We start from the raw sequence: 17,288 nt of genomic DNA on the forward strand, positions 1-17,288 counted from the left end.
ATTTTCCCATTTTTCTGTGTAACTGCTAATGTGCCTGGGACTGATCCAGAATAAATGATGTCATCACAGATGTGTTCTATGGATGCTAAAACCATCTGCTTCTTGCATTTTAAATCTATATTTATTTGTTCATAAAAATTATTTTTTTTGCTTCATTTCTAATCTAATCTGTGATGGAGGAAAAATGTAATTCTTGGTCAAAGCATCTATTCATTTCAAATTGTAGGAGTTTACAAAAGGAGGCAGAAGAACTAGACATTCAGGAGATTCTAAGTTTTACTTTTGTAATTGCTACTAACTAGTTATGCAAACTTGAAAAGATCATCTAACTCCTGTAAAGTTCAACTTCATCTTCTATAAAATGATGATTGGACTGAGATATTTTGTTCTTATTCAACACTTTTTACTATGCAATAATGTTAATATCACAATATGTTTAGCCATTTCCCAATAGATGGGTACCCTCTTTGTCTCTAAATCTTTGCTTACAAAATATATAGCTAAAAATATCTTGGTGTATATATATATATTTATAGGCCTTTTATTTTTGTCATTGATCTCTTTGGTAAATATGCCCGATAGTAATATCACTGAATCAAAATTTTTGAGAACTTTTGTAACTTTGCTTGTATAATTCCGGGTTGTTGGAAGTCATGAAGTAATTCAGATCTATCAGTAATGCATTAGTGTATTCCCACACTCCTTCCAATATTAATTTATTGTTTTAGTTATCTTTGACAGATTGCCAGATTGCATGGCATGAGGTAATACTTCAATTGTTTTAATTTGCATTTCTCTTATTAGTGATATGAAACAAGTTTTCAAAAAACATTTTAAAAAACATACAGAGATAATTTTCAATGTCTCTATAATTTTCATTGGTAGTGAAAAAGTTAACATTCTGAGATTACAAAATGCTTTCCTCACAATAGCCCTATTAGGTAGATAGTATAAATATTAAATAAATATTAAAATGGTAATAACGTTTATACTATTCCCATTTTATAAATGAGGAAACAAACCCAAAGTACTTGGCCATGGTCACAAAAATGCTAGAGCCTAAATTTGAAACCACTTTTATTGTGGCCCTTAATTGGACAACTTCCCACAAACACCACACAGGTCATCCATCTCTTCATTTGTCGCAGAGTGGGTTTCCTCAAGCACCCTGTCTTTGCAGGATACCTTCCTTCCTCTCCCCCTTTTCAACTTCCTTTAAATTTTGTCTTTTCCCATTAGAATGTAAGCTTCTTGAGGGAAGGGACAGTTTTCTTACTTTCATTTGCTTTCTTGGGATAGTGCTTTGCACATAGTAAACATTTAAATGTTTGTTGTTTCTGTTGTTGCATCTTCTTTATCTTTATCACTTTAAGGGGTTCTGAGTATATAAACCATACATTAGTTTCTTTTTTTTTTTTTTTCCAACCTGGCTCAGCCTTTGACACTCCAGATTTCTCCCCTAATTTAGTCCCAGGGACATTCTTATACTGGCAACTCCAACTTTGCTACAGTCTTCTCCTCTGATTGGTGAATTTGTCACTGAAACTTCCAGTTAAAGAAGTACTTACTCAACCTTATTTACAGCTCAGTCTCTGACTCCCCTACCCCTGTTGTCTTCCTTCTTTATAAGCTTGCTTTTTGCTTATATTTGGATTCTGAGAACTTAGCACAATGCCTGTCATGAATCTCCTATCAGCTGAATGGATCACTGAATATTTAACATGTTCAGGTTTAGACTGTTATTACCTCCTTAATGGAAAGAAGTTGCATGTTACCTTTTTTCATGTTGAGTTGTTTTTCAGTTGTGGTCCTATTTGGGGTTTTCTTGCATGGATTCCAGAGTAGTTTGCCATTTCTCTCTCTAGTTTATTTTATAGATAAGGAACTGAGGAAAACAGGGTTAAAGACCTTGCTCAGAGTCATACAGCTAGTAATTGTCTGAAGACTAGATTTGAACTCAGGAAGAGGAGTTTTCCTTATTTCAGATACTGTTACTTGACTGCCCATTACCTTTTTATACTATTTGCAATTATGCCATATGCATTTTTAAGAGGGTCATTTGTTTCTCCTGTGGTAAAAAAAGAGTGGTCTACCCATGTACTTTTTGTAGAGCTATTATATTTTTCAGTTACAAATAGGCTAATTGTACATTTTGGAGCTAACTCTTCCTATGAGGTACTATTCTAGGCAATGGGAATACAAATAATAATAATAATAATTCCAGATCTCAAAGAGTTTTACATTTTTAAGCACTTATCAGCTATATCTACCATTTTCCCCTTCTATCACTAATCTTCAATTTTTATTTTTTTAACTTACCTTGTCTGGTAATTAAAATGCTTGCCTGAACTTTTAATGATTTTCACTTTTTACTTACTATTTAGTAAGAGTGAATGAAACTTGAGGGTAAAGTAAATACAAATTCTTTGGAGGATCTGAACTTTTAAAATACTTAAATAATTGATTATAGGCTCATTCTACATGTTTCTGTGAGATAGAAATGCCACCTTAACCCTATCAGGATTAGTATTGCTTATAAAGTAATGACTGCAACAAACTCTCTCTCTCTCTCTGTCTCTCTCTCTGTCTCTCTCTCTGTCTCTCTGTCTCTCACTCTCTCCCTCTGTCTCTCTCTCTTTCTCTCTCTCTCTCTCTCTCTCTCTCTCTCTCTCTCTCTCTCTGTCTCTGTCTTTGTCTCTCTCTCTGTCTCTGTCTTTGTCTCTCTCTCTCTCTCTCTCTCTCTCTCTCTCTCTCTGTCTCTCTCTCTGTCTCTCTCTGTCTCTCTCTCTCTCTCTCTCTCTGTTCTCTCTCTGTCTCTGTGTCTGTCTCTCTTTCTCTCTCTCTGTCTCTCTCTCTCTGTCTCTCTCTCTCTCTCTCTCTCTCTCTTCTCTCTCTCTCCTCTGTCTCTCTCTCTCTCTGTCTCTCTCTCTCTGTCTCTTTCTCTCTGTCTCTGTCTCTCTCTGTCTCTGTCTCTCTCTCTCTCTCTCTCTCTCTCTCTCTCTCTCTCTCTCTCTCTCTCTCTCTGTCTCTCTCTCTCTCTGTCTCTCTCTCTCTCTCTCTCTCCCCCCATATATATCTTAACGGGATAAAACAAAGCAAACAAGTTAATGTGCATTTTTCTACAACCCTTTATGAATTTTAAATATCTTGATTTTGTCAGAATGTTGCTTGCTCTTGTATTTATTTGGCTCAGATTTATTACATGCAAAGGATTGACTAGCTCTGATTTGTAGATTTTGTGGAAATCAATGGTATAGCCTGTTGGTAGCAGAAGGAAAGTGGTGAAAGAAGAACCTGAGCTGAGCAATTAAGAGGAGAAAATAGTCGTGAAGAAATTTGAAACATTAAAATTGCAAAGAAAAAATAATAAACATACAAAAAGGCACAGAACTGAATGGGAGTAGAAATTTGGAAAAAATGTGAAAAAAAAGTTGATGAAGAAAGTAAAGAGAGAAAACTAGGAAGAAGACCTTGAGATCAAAGAGGAAAAGTAGTTGGTAAGACAAAGAAAAAAATAGGCAAGACAAAGTAGAAGACTAGAGGAAGAGACAGGTTAGGTAGGCTAAAGATGTAATTGTTAAGAATATTTATATTCTTATATTGTTTATTTGTCTTTGTAATCCAGTGCCTGACACATAGTAGGCACCTGATAAATACCTGTTGATTTGATTGATAAAGAACACTGTATTAATGGAGGGAATCATAATCACTTTTTTGTAGTTGCTTTGTTTTTTTACATTTAAATATTTTATGTTGGATTAGTCTATGAAATTATGTCTAATATGTACCATTTTGACTTGTTTGTATATGATGTGAAATGTGAAAAGTTTCTGCCAAACTGCTTTCTAGTTTTCTTAGTAATTTTTGTCATATGCTGAGTTGTACCCCCAAAGCTTAGATATTTGGTTTTATCAAACATTAGATTATTATGGTCATTTACCACTTAATTTTGGGGATTTAATCTATTTCACTGTCGGCCCAGTCTATTCCTTAGCCAGTACTATAGTATTTTAATAATTACTATTTTGTAATACATTCTGATATCTGATACAACTAAGTTGCTTTCCTTCACATTTTTAATTGATTGTTTTGATATTCTTGACCTTTTGTTCTTGGGGATAAAGTTTGTTACTATTTTTTCCTAGCTCTAGAAATGACTTTTTTTGGGTAGTTTTGTTTGTATGATACTGAAAATCAATTAATTTTAGTAGAGTTACGTAACATTTTTATTTAATTGGCTCAACTTTCACATGAGCAATTAATATATTTCTAATTGTTTAGATCTGACTTTATTTGTAAAAATATTTTGTAATTGTTTTCATATAATTACTGGGTTTGTCTTAGCAGGTAGACTTGCAAGTATTTTATATTGTCTACAATTATTTTTATTTTATTTTATTTTTCTCAATACTATTGGATTTTCCCAAATACATGCAAAGATAGTTTTTGACATTTTTTTGTTCCAAATTTTTTCTCCCTCTCCCCAAAACAAGCAATCTGATATAGGTTATATATGTACAATCCTTTTAAGAATATTTCTGTATTTGTCAGGTTGCGTAAGAAAAATAATACCAAAAGGGGGGAAAAAACAAGAAAAAGGGGAAAGGGGGGGAGGGGCAGAAATACTGTTTTATCCGCTCTCAGTCTCCATACTTTTCTCTCTGGATGCAGATAGAACTTTACATACAAAGTCAATTGGAATTGCCTTGAATCAATATTGTTGAGAAGAGTTGATCATCATATAACCTTGCTGTTACTGCGTACAATGTTCTTCTAATTCTGTTCACTTCACTCAGTATCAGTTCATGTAAGTCTTTCTATGTTTTTCTCAAATCAGTCTGCTCATCATTTCTTATAGAACAATAGTGTTCCATTATGTTCATATACCATGACTTATTCAACCATTCCTCAATTTATGAGCATCTATTCAATTTCCAATTCCTTGTCACCACAAAAAAAATGCTACAAACATTTTTGCACATGTGGGTCCCTTCCTGACATTGCTGTATCAAAGGGTATTCACAGTTTTATAATCATTTGAGCATAGTTCCAAATTGTTCTTGAGAATGGTTAGATCAGTTCACAGGTCTACTAACTGCATTAGTTTTCCAGTATTCCCACATCTCTTCCAACATTCATCATTGTCTTCTCCTGTCATCCTAGCCAATCTGAGAGATGTGAAGAGATGTGAAGTGATATCTCAGAGTTGTCTTAATTTTAATTTTCCAATCAATAGTGATTTAGAGCATTTTTTCATATGGTCATAAATAGCTTTAATTTCTTAATCTGAAAACTGGGTGTTCTTATCCTTTGACCATTTATCGATTGGGGAATGACATGCATTCTTATAAATTTGACTCAGTTCTATATATATATTATAGAAATGAGGTTTCTTCAAACCATTCTCCAATTGATAAATGGTCAAAGGATATAAACAGACAATTCTCAAATGATGAAATAGAAATTATATCCACTCATATGAAAGAGTGCTCCAAATCACTACTGATCAGAGAAATGCAAATTAAGACAACTCTGAGATACCACTACACACCTGTCAGATTGGCTAAGATGACAGGAACAAATAACGATGAATGTTGGAGGGGCTGTGGGAAAACTGGTGCATTGTTGGTGGAGTTGTGAAAGAATCCAACCATTCTGGAGAGCAATTTGGAATTATGCCCAAAAAGTTATCAAAATGTGCATACCCTTTAACCCAGCAGTGCTGCTACTGGGCTTATATCCCAAAGAAATACTGAGGAGGGGAAAGGGACCTAGCATGTGCCAAAATGTTTGTGGCAGCTCTTTTTGTTGTAGCTAGAAACTGGAAGATGAATGGATGTCCATCAATTGGAGAATGGTTGGGTAAATTGTGGTATATGAAGGTTATGGAATATTATTGCTCTGTAAGAAATGACCAGCAGGAGGAATACAGAGAGGCTTGGAGAGACTTACATGAACTGATGATGAGTGAAATGAGCAGAACCAGAAGATCACTGTACACTTCCACAACAATACTGTATGAAGATGTATTCTGATTTAAGTGGAAATCTTCAACATAAAGAAGATCCAACTCACTTCCAGCTGATCAATGATGGACAGAAACAACTACACCCAGAGAAGGAACACTGGGAAGTGAATGTAAACTGTTAGCACTACTGTCTATCTACCCAGGTTACTTATACCTTTGAAATCTAATACTTAACGTGCAACAAGAAAATGGTATTTACACACATATATCTAGGTTATATGGTAACATATGTAAAATGTATGGGATTGCCTGTCATCAAGGGGAGGGAGTAGAAGGAAGGAGGGGATAATTAGGAAAAATGAATACAAGGGGTAATGTTATAAAGAAAAATTACTCATGCATATATACTGTCAAAAAATTATAAATAAAATTAAAAAAAATAGAAATGAGGTTTCTATCAGAAGCATTGACTATAAAAATTATTTTCCAGCTTTCTTCTTCCCTTCTAATTTTGGCTGCATTGGCTTTGTTTGTGTAAAACCTTTTTGATTCAATGTAATCAGAATTATCCATTTTGCATTTTATAATGTTCTCTATTTCTTGTTTGGTCATAAATTCCTCCCTTCCCCAAAGATCTCTAAAGAGAAATAGACTATCTCCTGTTCTCCTAACTTGCTTATAGTATCACCCTTTACACCTCAATTGTATACACCTCATTTTAATCTTATTTTGGTATGGGATATGAGATGTTGGTCTATGCCTAGTTTATGCCATACTATTTTCCAATTTTCCCAGCATTTTTTTATCAAATAGTTTTAAGTTGCTTTTCTAGGATTCTCCAGGTATACCATCATTTCATATATAAAGAGTGATGGTTTGTTTCCTCACTGCCAATTCTAATTCCTTAACTTTTATTTTCCTTCTCTTATTGCTATAGCTAACATTTTAGGACAATGTTGAATAATTGTGGTGATAGTGGACATCATTGCTTCACTCTCTTTTTTTTTTTAAATTATTTTTATTTATTTATTTATTTTTATGATATTATCCCTTGTATTCATTTTTCCAAATTATCCCCTCCCTCCCTCCACTCCCTCCCCCCGATGACAGGCAATCCCATACATTTTACATGTGTTACAGTATAACCTAGATACAATATATGTGTGTAAATACCATTTTCTTGTTGCACATTAAGTATTAGATTCCGAAGGTGTAAGTAACCTGGGTAGATAGACAGTAGTGCCAACAATCTACATTCACTTCCCAGTGTTCCTTCTCTGGGTATAGTTATTTCTGTCCATCATTGATCAACTGGAAATGAGTTGGATCTTCTTTATGTTGAAGATTTCCACTTCTATCAGAATACCTCTTCATACAGCATTGAAGTGTACAGTGATCTTCTGGTTCTGCTCATTTCACTCAGCATCAGTTGATCTAAGTCTCTCCAAGCCTCTCTGTATTCCACCTGCTGGTCATTTCTTACAGAGCAATAATATTCCATAACCTTCATATACCATAATTTACTCAACCATTCTCCAATTGATGGACATCCATTCATCTTCCAGCTTCTAGCCACTATGAAAAGGGCTGCCACAAACATTTTGGCACATACAGGTCCCTTTCCCTTCTTTAGTATCTCTTTGGGATATAAGCCCAATAACAGCATCATTGCTTCACTCTTGATCTTACTGGAAAGCTTCTATCTTATCCCTGTTATACATAATGCTTGCTGATGGTTTTACATAGATTCTACTTATCATTTTAAGGAAAGCTCCATTAATTTCTGTGCTTTTTATCTTTTAAAAATAGGGATGTGTACTTTGTTTAAAAAAAAAAACTTGTCTTCATCTATTGAGATAATCATATTATTTCTTTTGGTTTTATTATTATATGATCATTTATAATGATAGTTTTCCTATTGAATCAGTCAGCCCAGGGTATTCCTGATATAAATCTCACCTGGACATAATGTATAATCTTTGCTGTAGTTTTCTGGCTACTATTTTATTAAGAATTTTTATGTCAATCTTATTTTGGGAAATTGATCTATTTTCTTTCTCTGTTTTTGCTCCTCCTGGTTTAGATATCAACACAATATTTAGGTCATAAAAATTTGGTAAACCTCTTTTCAAATTTTTCTAAATAGTTTGTATAGTTTTGGAATAAATCTTTTTTTAAAATGTTTGGTGGAATTCACTTGTAAATTGATCTGGTCCTGGGGATTTTTTCCCTAGGGAACTCATATCTTATTCAGTTTCTTTTTCTAAGATATAGTTATTTGAATATTTTCTTTTCTGTTAATCTGGAACATTTATATTTTTGTAATATTACTCTGTTACACTTAGAGTATTAGAATTGTTGGTATGCAGTTGAGCAAAGTAGCTCCTAATAATTGCTTAAATTTCTTTTTCATTAGTGGTGAATTCACTCTTTTCATTTTTGATACTAATAATTTGGTTTACTTATTTCTATCTAAAAATCAAATTAATCAAGAGTTTATTTTATTGGTTCATAATTATTTTCAAACAAGAGTTTCAAGAACATTCTTGAAAAATGAAAAATTTTTCCCCTGAAGAAAGGATGGAGGAAACAGTTATTTGTCTGAGGAATAATAAACTAAACCTACTTTGAGGGCCTGTTCATCATTTCTTATTGCACAATAATATTCCATTACAATCATATTCCACAGCTTGTTCAAATCATTCACCACTTGATGAGCATTTACTCAATTTCCCGTATTTTGCCACCATGAAAAGAAGTTACAAATATTTATTAGATACCTTTCCTTCCTCCTTCCCCTTTTTATGATCTCTTTGAGATTTAGACCTAGTTCCAAATTGCTCTCCAGAATGGTTGGATCAGTTAATAACTCCATCAATAGTACAGTAGTGTTAAAAGCTATCTTTCCATACTAATGGAAAAATAAAATACTATTGAAAAACAACAACAATACATTAGTGTCCCAACTTTCCCACATCTTCTCCAACATTGTTTACTTTCCTTTTTTTTTTTTTTTTGTCATATTAGCCAAATATGTGAGTGGTTCAATTTGCATTTCTCTGTTCAAAAGTGATTTAGAGCATTTCTTCATATGCCTATAGGTAACTTTGATTTCTTTATCTGAAAATTGCCTGTTCATATCCTTTGACCATTTGTCAATTTGACCAGTTGTCCATACAATAGTTTATATTCTTGTAAATTTGACTCAGTTTTCTAATTATTTGAGAAATGAAGCCTTTAAAGAATTTGCTGTAAAAGTTGTTTCCCACCTCTCTTCTTTCCTTCTAATTTTGGCTGCGTTAGTTTTGTTTGTGCAAAACCTTTAAAATTTAATATAATCAAAATTATCTATTTTGCATTTTGTAATGCTATCTCTTGTTTGATCATGAATTTCCCCCTTCCCCCTAGATCTGAGGTAAACTATTTCTTGCTTTTCTAATTTGTACATTCACTGTTATGATTACTACATGTGTATTTTTCCACATCCTATTCTTCCTCCTGACTGTCCTCTCTCCTTTTACCCTTTTCCTCCTCATCAGTGTTTTGCTTCTGTTTATCACCTCCCCTGATTTGCCCTTCCATTCCCTCTTTTACTTAGTCTCTTCCCCTCCTATTTCCCTGTCAGGAAAGAAAGATTTCTATATTCAATTGATTGTATACATTATTTCTTCTTTGAACTAATGCTAATGAGAGTAAAGTAAAAATGCTCCTTGTTACCCCTCTACATTAATAGATTTTTTGTGCTTCTTTATGTGAAATAGTTTACCTGTTCTACCTGTATCCTCTTCCTTCTTCACCCAAGTGTACTCTTCTTTCTCATCCCCTAACTTTTTAATGTCATCCTCTCAAATTCACCATATACCCATGACCTCTGTCTATTTTTATTTCTTCTAGATTTTCTATTAAGTGATACAGTTATAAGTTTTATCTTCCCATACAGGGATGTACACAGTTTAGCTCTATTGAATCCCTTTTATTTTGTTTAGTGGATTTTTTTCAGTGCCTATTTTGCCTTCTAGTTCCACTATATCTGGGCAGTTTTCTTTGATAATTTCTTGGAAGATGCTGTCCAGGTCCTCCTTTTGATTATGGCTTTCAGGTAGACGAATGATTCTGATATTGTCTCTCCTGTATCTATTTTTTTCAGGCCAGTTGTTCCCCCCCACTCCAGGATATTTTATATTTTCTTCCATTTAAAATTTTTTTTTGGAATTTGTTTTTTTGATTCTTGTTGTCTCATGGAACCATTGGCTTCCACCTGCTCATTTCTTACTTTTAAGGTGTTGTTTTCCTCAATTAGCTTTTGTACTTTCTTTTCTATTTGTTGTTTTCTTCAGTGAATTTTTGTATCTCTTTTTCATTTGACTAATTCTACTTTTTAAATAGTTTTCCAAGCTGCTGGATTTTTTTTCATAATTCTCTTACACTATTCTCATTTCTTTTTCCAAATTTTCTTTTACCTTTTTTATATTTTTTCAAACTATTTATTGAGTTCTTTTGTGAGTTCTTTCTGGGTGTGAGGCCACTTCTCCCTCCCTTACAAAAAACCTAAACCACCTTGCATGCATGTTTTATATATTTCATATTTACTTACGTGTGTGTGTTCTTTCCTCAGTAGAATATAAGTTCCTCGAGAGCAAGAATTATTTTGTTTTTATCTATGCATCCTCCGGGCCTAAACAGGTTTTTAGAGACTTATTGAATGGTTGATTTAATTGAAATAATTGTCAGATATAATAATTGCCAAGCTAACTTCAGTAATATTGGAAAGAATGTGAAGAACAGGAATAATGCTACAGGGCTTGAGTAGAGAAAATGTTCCAGTTTTTTTTTTTTCAAAAAGAGAAGAGAGTAGAGCCTGTGAACTATAGGCCAGTAAGCTCAACTTTGATTCCTGGCAAAATTCCAGAAAGTATTAATAAAGTGATGATTAATGAACAATGAGAAAAGGAAATTGTGATTACAAAGAGCCAGCATTGCTTCATTAAAAATAGATCATACTAGTAACTAAATTAATAAATCCGAGAATAGTTTACCTCGAGTTTAGTAAAGAATTCAATAAAATAGTTCATGCTAGTCACATGGAAAATATGGAAAGATGTAGGCAAAATAATTTTATAGTTAGAGGGATTTAGAATTGGTTGAATGGCTATACTAAAAAGTCATAATAATTTAATGTTAACTTAAAAGAAGATCTCCAATGGTATGCCCCAAGGGCCTGCGTTTGATCCTGTAGTATTTAACATTTTTATCAGTAACTTGAATAAAAGCATATATATATATGGAATTCTTTTCTTTTTAAGCCTCCTTCCTAGATAGCACAATTTTGGGAGGGAAGAATAGCAATAAGTTTTCTGGATTTTGTCATTTACAAACTTGTCATTTTGCCAAATTATATCAGCACTGATACTCAAGACTCCATCAGTTCCCTGGTATCCTCTGCTCCTCTAACTGGAAGGTTGGATGGCAGAGCAAGGGGCTTTCCCTAAAGTCCCCATTTAAAGAAGTCTTCCAAGCCAACCATTTCTTCAGTTCCTATCAGCTGTATTACTTTGAATTGGACTTCATGGTGCTTCATGCCGCCTAATTTCTCTCTTTTCCTCCTTCCTTTTATGTGTTTTCTTTCCCCAGTAGATTGTAAGCTCCTTGAAGGCAAAGCATGTCTTCCTTTTTTTGTATATATATCCTTAAGCACTTAGGACAATGCTTGGCACTTAAATGTTGACTGACTGATAGAATCAGAATCCAAAAAAAGACCTGATAGCCTAGACAGGGGTAGGGAAAGTTCGAGGCAGGCCATATAAGGCCTGTGAAATAATTTGCTAAAGCAACTGCAGGAAATAACGTGCCGAAGGCTAGGTACAACAACCTCCCACTGCTCATGTTCTATCAGCTGATAATTTTGTATGGCCTATGAATGAAATATAAAAATCCAAATGGCTCTTGGCAGAAAAAAAGGTCCCTAATTAATTAATGGATAGAAATTTCAAAAGAGTACTTATAATAGTGAACCAATATGGCAGAGGCATAGTTAGCAATTGGTCTAAAAGAGGTATAGCGGCTTTAGTGAACTGCAAACTCAATATGAATCAATAGTTTTTGGCTGGCTTAGCATAATTTCCAGGATTAAAGATGTGGTAATCCTATTTTACACTGTCCTGCCCAACCCATATTTAGATTATTATGTTCAGTGCTAGCCAGCATGTTTTAAAGAGGATAACAATAAGCTGCTGCTTCTTAAACTTTGGTTTGTGACCCCATACTGGGGTCTCATAACTGAATGTGGGGATTGTGAAATTGTGATTTATGATCAATAAATGCTTGACTTTTATACTTATATCATGTAAAAATTTCTCAGACAAAAAGGATTTGCAAATAAAAAAAAATTAGGAAGCCTTGAGCTAGAGAATAACTAGAGGACAAGATTTGGGGACTCATGAAAGTTATTTTTAAGTATTTGTAGGACTGGGGCAACTAGCTAACAGCTGAGGTTAGGAGGACCAAAGTCATATGGGGCTCAGACACTTAATAGCTATGTGAGCCTAGGAAAGCCACTTAACCCCAATAATCTTCCTCCACAAACAGTATTTGCATTATTATCATGTAGAAGAGAAATGAGACTATTCTGCTCAGCACCAGAGGGTGTAACCTGGAACAATGAATATTAGTTGGAAAAAGAGACTATTAAGACTGGTTTATTGAAAAAAGAGAGGGGTCTCCCTTCTTCAAGTCTTTTCTCACCTCAAACTGTCTTTCATAGCTCCAGCACAGATCTGATTGAGTTATTCTTCTACTCAGTTAACTCTGGTGACTCCCTATTTGGCTTTTAAAGACATTCATCACAGCCCCAACATATTTTTCCAGTCTCATTTCCTGAACTCTGGAATCCAATTGGACAGTATTCTTTGTTACTCCTCATACATGATGTATCCTTTCCTCTCTCCCTGGCTTTGCATTAGGTATCCTATATGTCTCAACTAACCTTCTTAAACCCCTTGTTTCCTCCAAAACTCTGCTCTATTGCCCTCTAAGCAAAATTCCAAAATAAAACCAAATTAGGTGTTTATTTCAAAGTTAGACAATTTTGAAAGTAACTGCTATTGCATTTTTCACATCATCATTATTTTACAAAATTTTACAATATTTTTTACAAAATATTTTTTTAAAGTTTTAAAGACTTAGGAAGATCTTTATTGATTTCCTCAACTTCAAATGCTCCTCTTCTTCCCTCATTATTTTGTACTTATGCTGTAAATGCATATATATATATATATGTATGTATAATTTTCTCCCAATAGAATGGAAGCTATTCAAGGCTAGGGCTATTTTATTTTTGTTCTTGTATGCTTAGTGCCTAAATATATAGTGATATATAACAATCACTTAATAAGCGCTTGCTTGCTTGACTGTCAGTTCTCCCTCACTGAAGATTTTTCAAGCAGAAGTTGGATTATTGCTGATTAGTAATGTTATAGATTAGATTCTTTGGGGATCTGTATTAGAGTATATTATTCCTGAGGTCTTCCTACTGTAACATTGCCACCTTCGCAATTCTTTAGTGTCCCCTTTAGGGTTTTCATGCACTTAGTTGGTTGAAGTTTGGGGGAGAGTCTCAATCATCTGGAGCATCTACCAATATTCTGGGTTTATGTGAAATCCCCATCTGAGGTTCTTAGTTATATGAACTTAATTAAGCCTTAGGGATTGAAGTAAATTATTATTATTACAAGATATTTCCATTCAATACTACTGTTGAGTATCTGATCACTTTAGGAGGCAGCTACTAAATACATTTTGATTACTCACCATCTGGTATTGTTGATAGATTATCTGAGTCGCTGTGTTCTCTTCCTTCTTGCTTGGATCTTCTGGTTGGTGATGTTTTGTTTAATATTTCAATCTGAGGTGATCCAGCAGAAGTTGGGGTAATGAAATCTAGGTGTGTTCTATTTTAATAACTACTGGCAGCTTGTTTAAAAGTTTGGAGGAGGAAGAGATTAAAATTAATAACTAAAATTAGATTGAGGATAATCTGAATTTTAATTGATTAGATTTACAGACTTTCTATATTAGAGATGTTTGAAAGTTAGTTTTTAAGTGCAAAAGCATATTCTACACTCTTGGTTTGTGTGTGTGTGTGTGTGTGTGTGTGTGTATGTTTTAGGGTTTCATAATCCAATTTTTTTTTAGAAGATAGGGAAAATCAAGTAATTGAGGGCAGAGCCACTCACCTCACAGTACCTTAGATGAAACCAGGGTTAGAGCCAGGCACTACAAACAGTGGATTGACCTGGGCCCTGAGCGACGTCAGCACATCACGTAGGCTTTTTCAGTCAGCATCATTTCTATGCAGGACAGGGGCAGCAACCTGAGCAGGCTGGGTTTGGCTCTCAGTCTGTAGTGGAAAATAATTGCCAGTGTGTGCGTCAGAGATCCTCCCTTCCACCAAGTGATGCCTCTGCCTGGTTTCCGAGGCCCAGGAAAAAAGCAGCTGATAAGGCGGGAATTTTGCTGGGCACTGCTTCCCAACACATACCTGTCAGTTTGCTGGAAAGGAAATGAAGCTGATATGCTGTGTCCCAAACAGGGTCGGGTCAGTGTTTCCACCCTTCCTCTCTGTCCCAGTGTCACCCAAACTCCTGTGGTTACCTCCTCCTCCTCTTGTCCACTTATCTTTGTTCTCTCCACCCTGAGCCAATTAGAATTGTCCTTACTTACATTTTTCTTACCTTTTTAGTCTCCCATCCCCAGTTCTTCATGTTCTTATTTGTCAAATGTCTACTAGTTGATTACAATTCAAGACTTTCAAAGACAAACCTAGCGAAGGTTCAAAGAAGATGATACTGTTTTGGTTTTAAATGAAGAAATAAGATCTTATAGGATCTAATATCCGGTATTGCTTTTTTTTTTTTTTTTTTTTTTTTTTGGTATGATTTTCTAGGAGAAAGATTTTAGAAGGGTCAGCCTTATTGGAAATATTGAAAGGAGGAGACTATTTTTGATACAAATGCTTTTGGGAGAGGGAGACAATTTTTCTTATTACATTCAAGAGAGGTCGTAGTTTCAAGAATATTATATAAAATAAAAGGAATTACTACAGCTAACTAACTAATCGACTGACAAGCAATTATTAATCACCTACCCTGTGTCAGACATTGTACTAGGCAATAGGAATACAAATACAAAGAATAGAACAAGTTCTAATCACAAAGAACTTACATTCTGATAAATATAAATATATACAAAATAAATAAAAGAAAAAAAAAACCCAGTAATATAAGTAGGAAAATGGACAGCTAGGTGGCACAGTAGATAAAGTCTATGTCTGGAGTCCGGAAGATGTGAATTCAAATGCAGCTTCAGACATTTATTAGCTGTGCAATTTTGCGTGAGTCACTTAACTATGTTTGTCTCACTTTCTCATCTGTAAAATGAGATGCAGAAGGAAATGGCAAACCTGTATCTTTGCCAGGACAACCCCAAATGAAGTCACAAAGACTCAGACACAACTGAAAACTACTAAATGACAAGAAAAGGTAAGGACATGCAGTTGAGATAATAAAGGGTTTATGTAAAATAAAGGGTATCTTTCAGGCAGAGTTCATTCTGGCTATCCTTAAGTATATTTATTTTCCACCCCTAGGTGTGTAGAGGGCCAGAACTCTGGAGAATTATACTTGAAAGAAGGATACTTACAACAAGGTGTTAACTCATTGTGACTGATGAGATGATGGTTCTCCAGGTTACATATACTTAGTACTTGCATGGTGATGTAATGGTTCTCTAGTTCACACATACTCTGCATGCTGGAATGATGTAATTGTAATAGGGTATTTAAGGGCTGAGAGAACTGGGAACGGAGTCAGAGTGAACAGACTATGAAGGAGACAATAAAGACTTTAGACTCTGTTCCTGACAATCCTCATGATGACTATCCTGCTGAGACCAAGGCCTGCCCGGAGAACCTCCAGAAAGCTAGCCCGGACATTACATAGGTGCTAGAGTTTCAAGTGAGAAAAGTGCTGAGATTCTTCTGAAGATCTCAGGCTGTCATCATGGGAACATTTATTACCAGGATGGTATCTTGATGCATCCAACTTCTGCTAATAGCCCCAAATAGGTGGTGAACATAACCATATTTAAATCCTGTTAATAAAGTGTTCTCTGAAATTTTATCAATTGGGGATAGGTATGGAAAAGGCAAGGTAGGGGAAGGGTAGGATATAAAGGATACTATGCAAAGTCCTGATGTTACATATTTTCTAAGTGATGCTGAAGGCTGAAATGATAATGTAGGGTGATGAAAAAAGCTAGAAGGGGCATAACTATAGGCTTTTCTTTGGCAATGAGAAAATATTGAGAGTGGAGACAAGATGGCAGAGTAGCAAGAAATAGAGACGAGCATCCCTTCTACCCGGTTTCTCCAAACACACCTTTAAAAAAAGGTACAAAGCAAATCCCATTTTGCAATCTCTAGCCTGAGCTGTCCCTACAATCCAATAACACTCAGTATTCCAAGAAAGTGGCATCAGAACCAGCCCAGACATTTTTTCTAGAAGTATGCAGAAGCCAACCCTAATATTAACTAATATCAAGAAGTATTCAGGAAGAATGAGCAAACAAAAGAAAAATCACACTAAAAAAAAAAAAAAGCTATTATGATAATGAAGATAATTAAGACTCAAACTCAGAAGAGAATGACTTCATAACATTTATAAGCAAGATCTTAAAGAAAAACTCAGTTTAAGCACAAATTCAAAGAAATAAGGAAAGAATTCAAAAACAGAAAAAATATTTACATACAATTCATGTATATATACATACATATATATTTTTGTGTATATATGTATAATATGGAGAGAGGATACTGGAAGAAAAATTGAAAAAGACATTAGAATTATGGAAGAAAGAATTTGAAATGGAATTAACAGATTGGCACAAGACATACAGAATCTTGACTAAGGAAAAATTCCTTGAAAATGAGAGTAGAAGTCAATGATTCCAAGAGACAAATAATTATTAAAATAAAGCAAAAAGATCAAAAAAGTAGAAGAAAATGTAAGGAATTTACTAAAAGAAATAACTGGCCTAAAAAACAGATTGAAGAAAAAAAATCAAGAATCATTGAATTATCTAAACACCAAGAAGCCATCAAATAAAACTGTCTAGATCTTTTAGAATTAATGGGCAAAGTGGAAATAGTTACTTCCTGAAATCTCAAAATAAAAATTCCCAGAAAAAATTTTAACCAAAATCAAGAGCATCCAGGTCAAAAAATCAGCAATCAGAAGCAATCAGAAAAGAAGAAGTCAAGTACTGA

The sequence above is a fragment of the Sminthopsis crassicaudata genome, chromosome 4 (assembly GCF_048593235.1).
Source record: "Sminthopsis crassicaudata isolate SCR6 chromosome 4, ASM4859323v1, whole genome shotgun sequence".
In the NCBI taxonomy this organism is placed as follows: domain Eukaryota; kingdom Metazoa; phylum Chordata; class Mammalia; order Dasyuromorphia; family Dasyuridae; genus Sminthopsis; species Sminthopsis crassicaudata.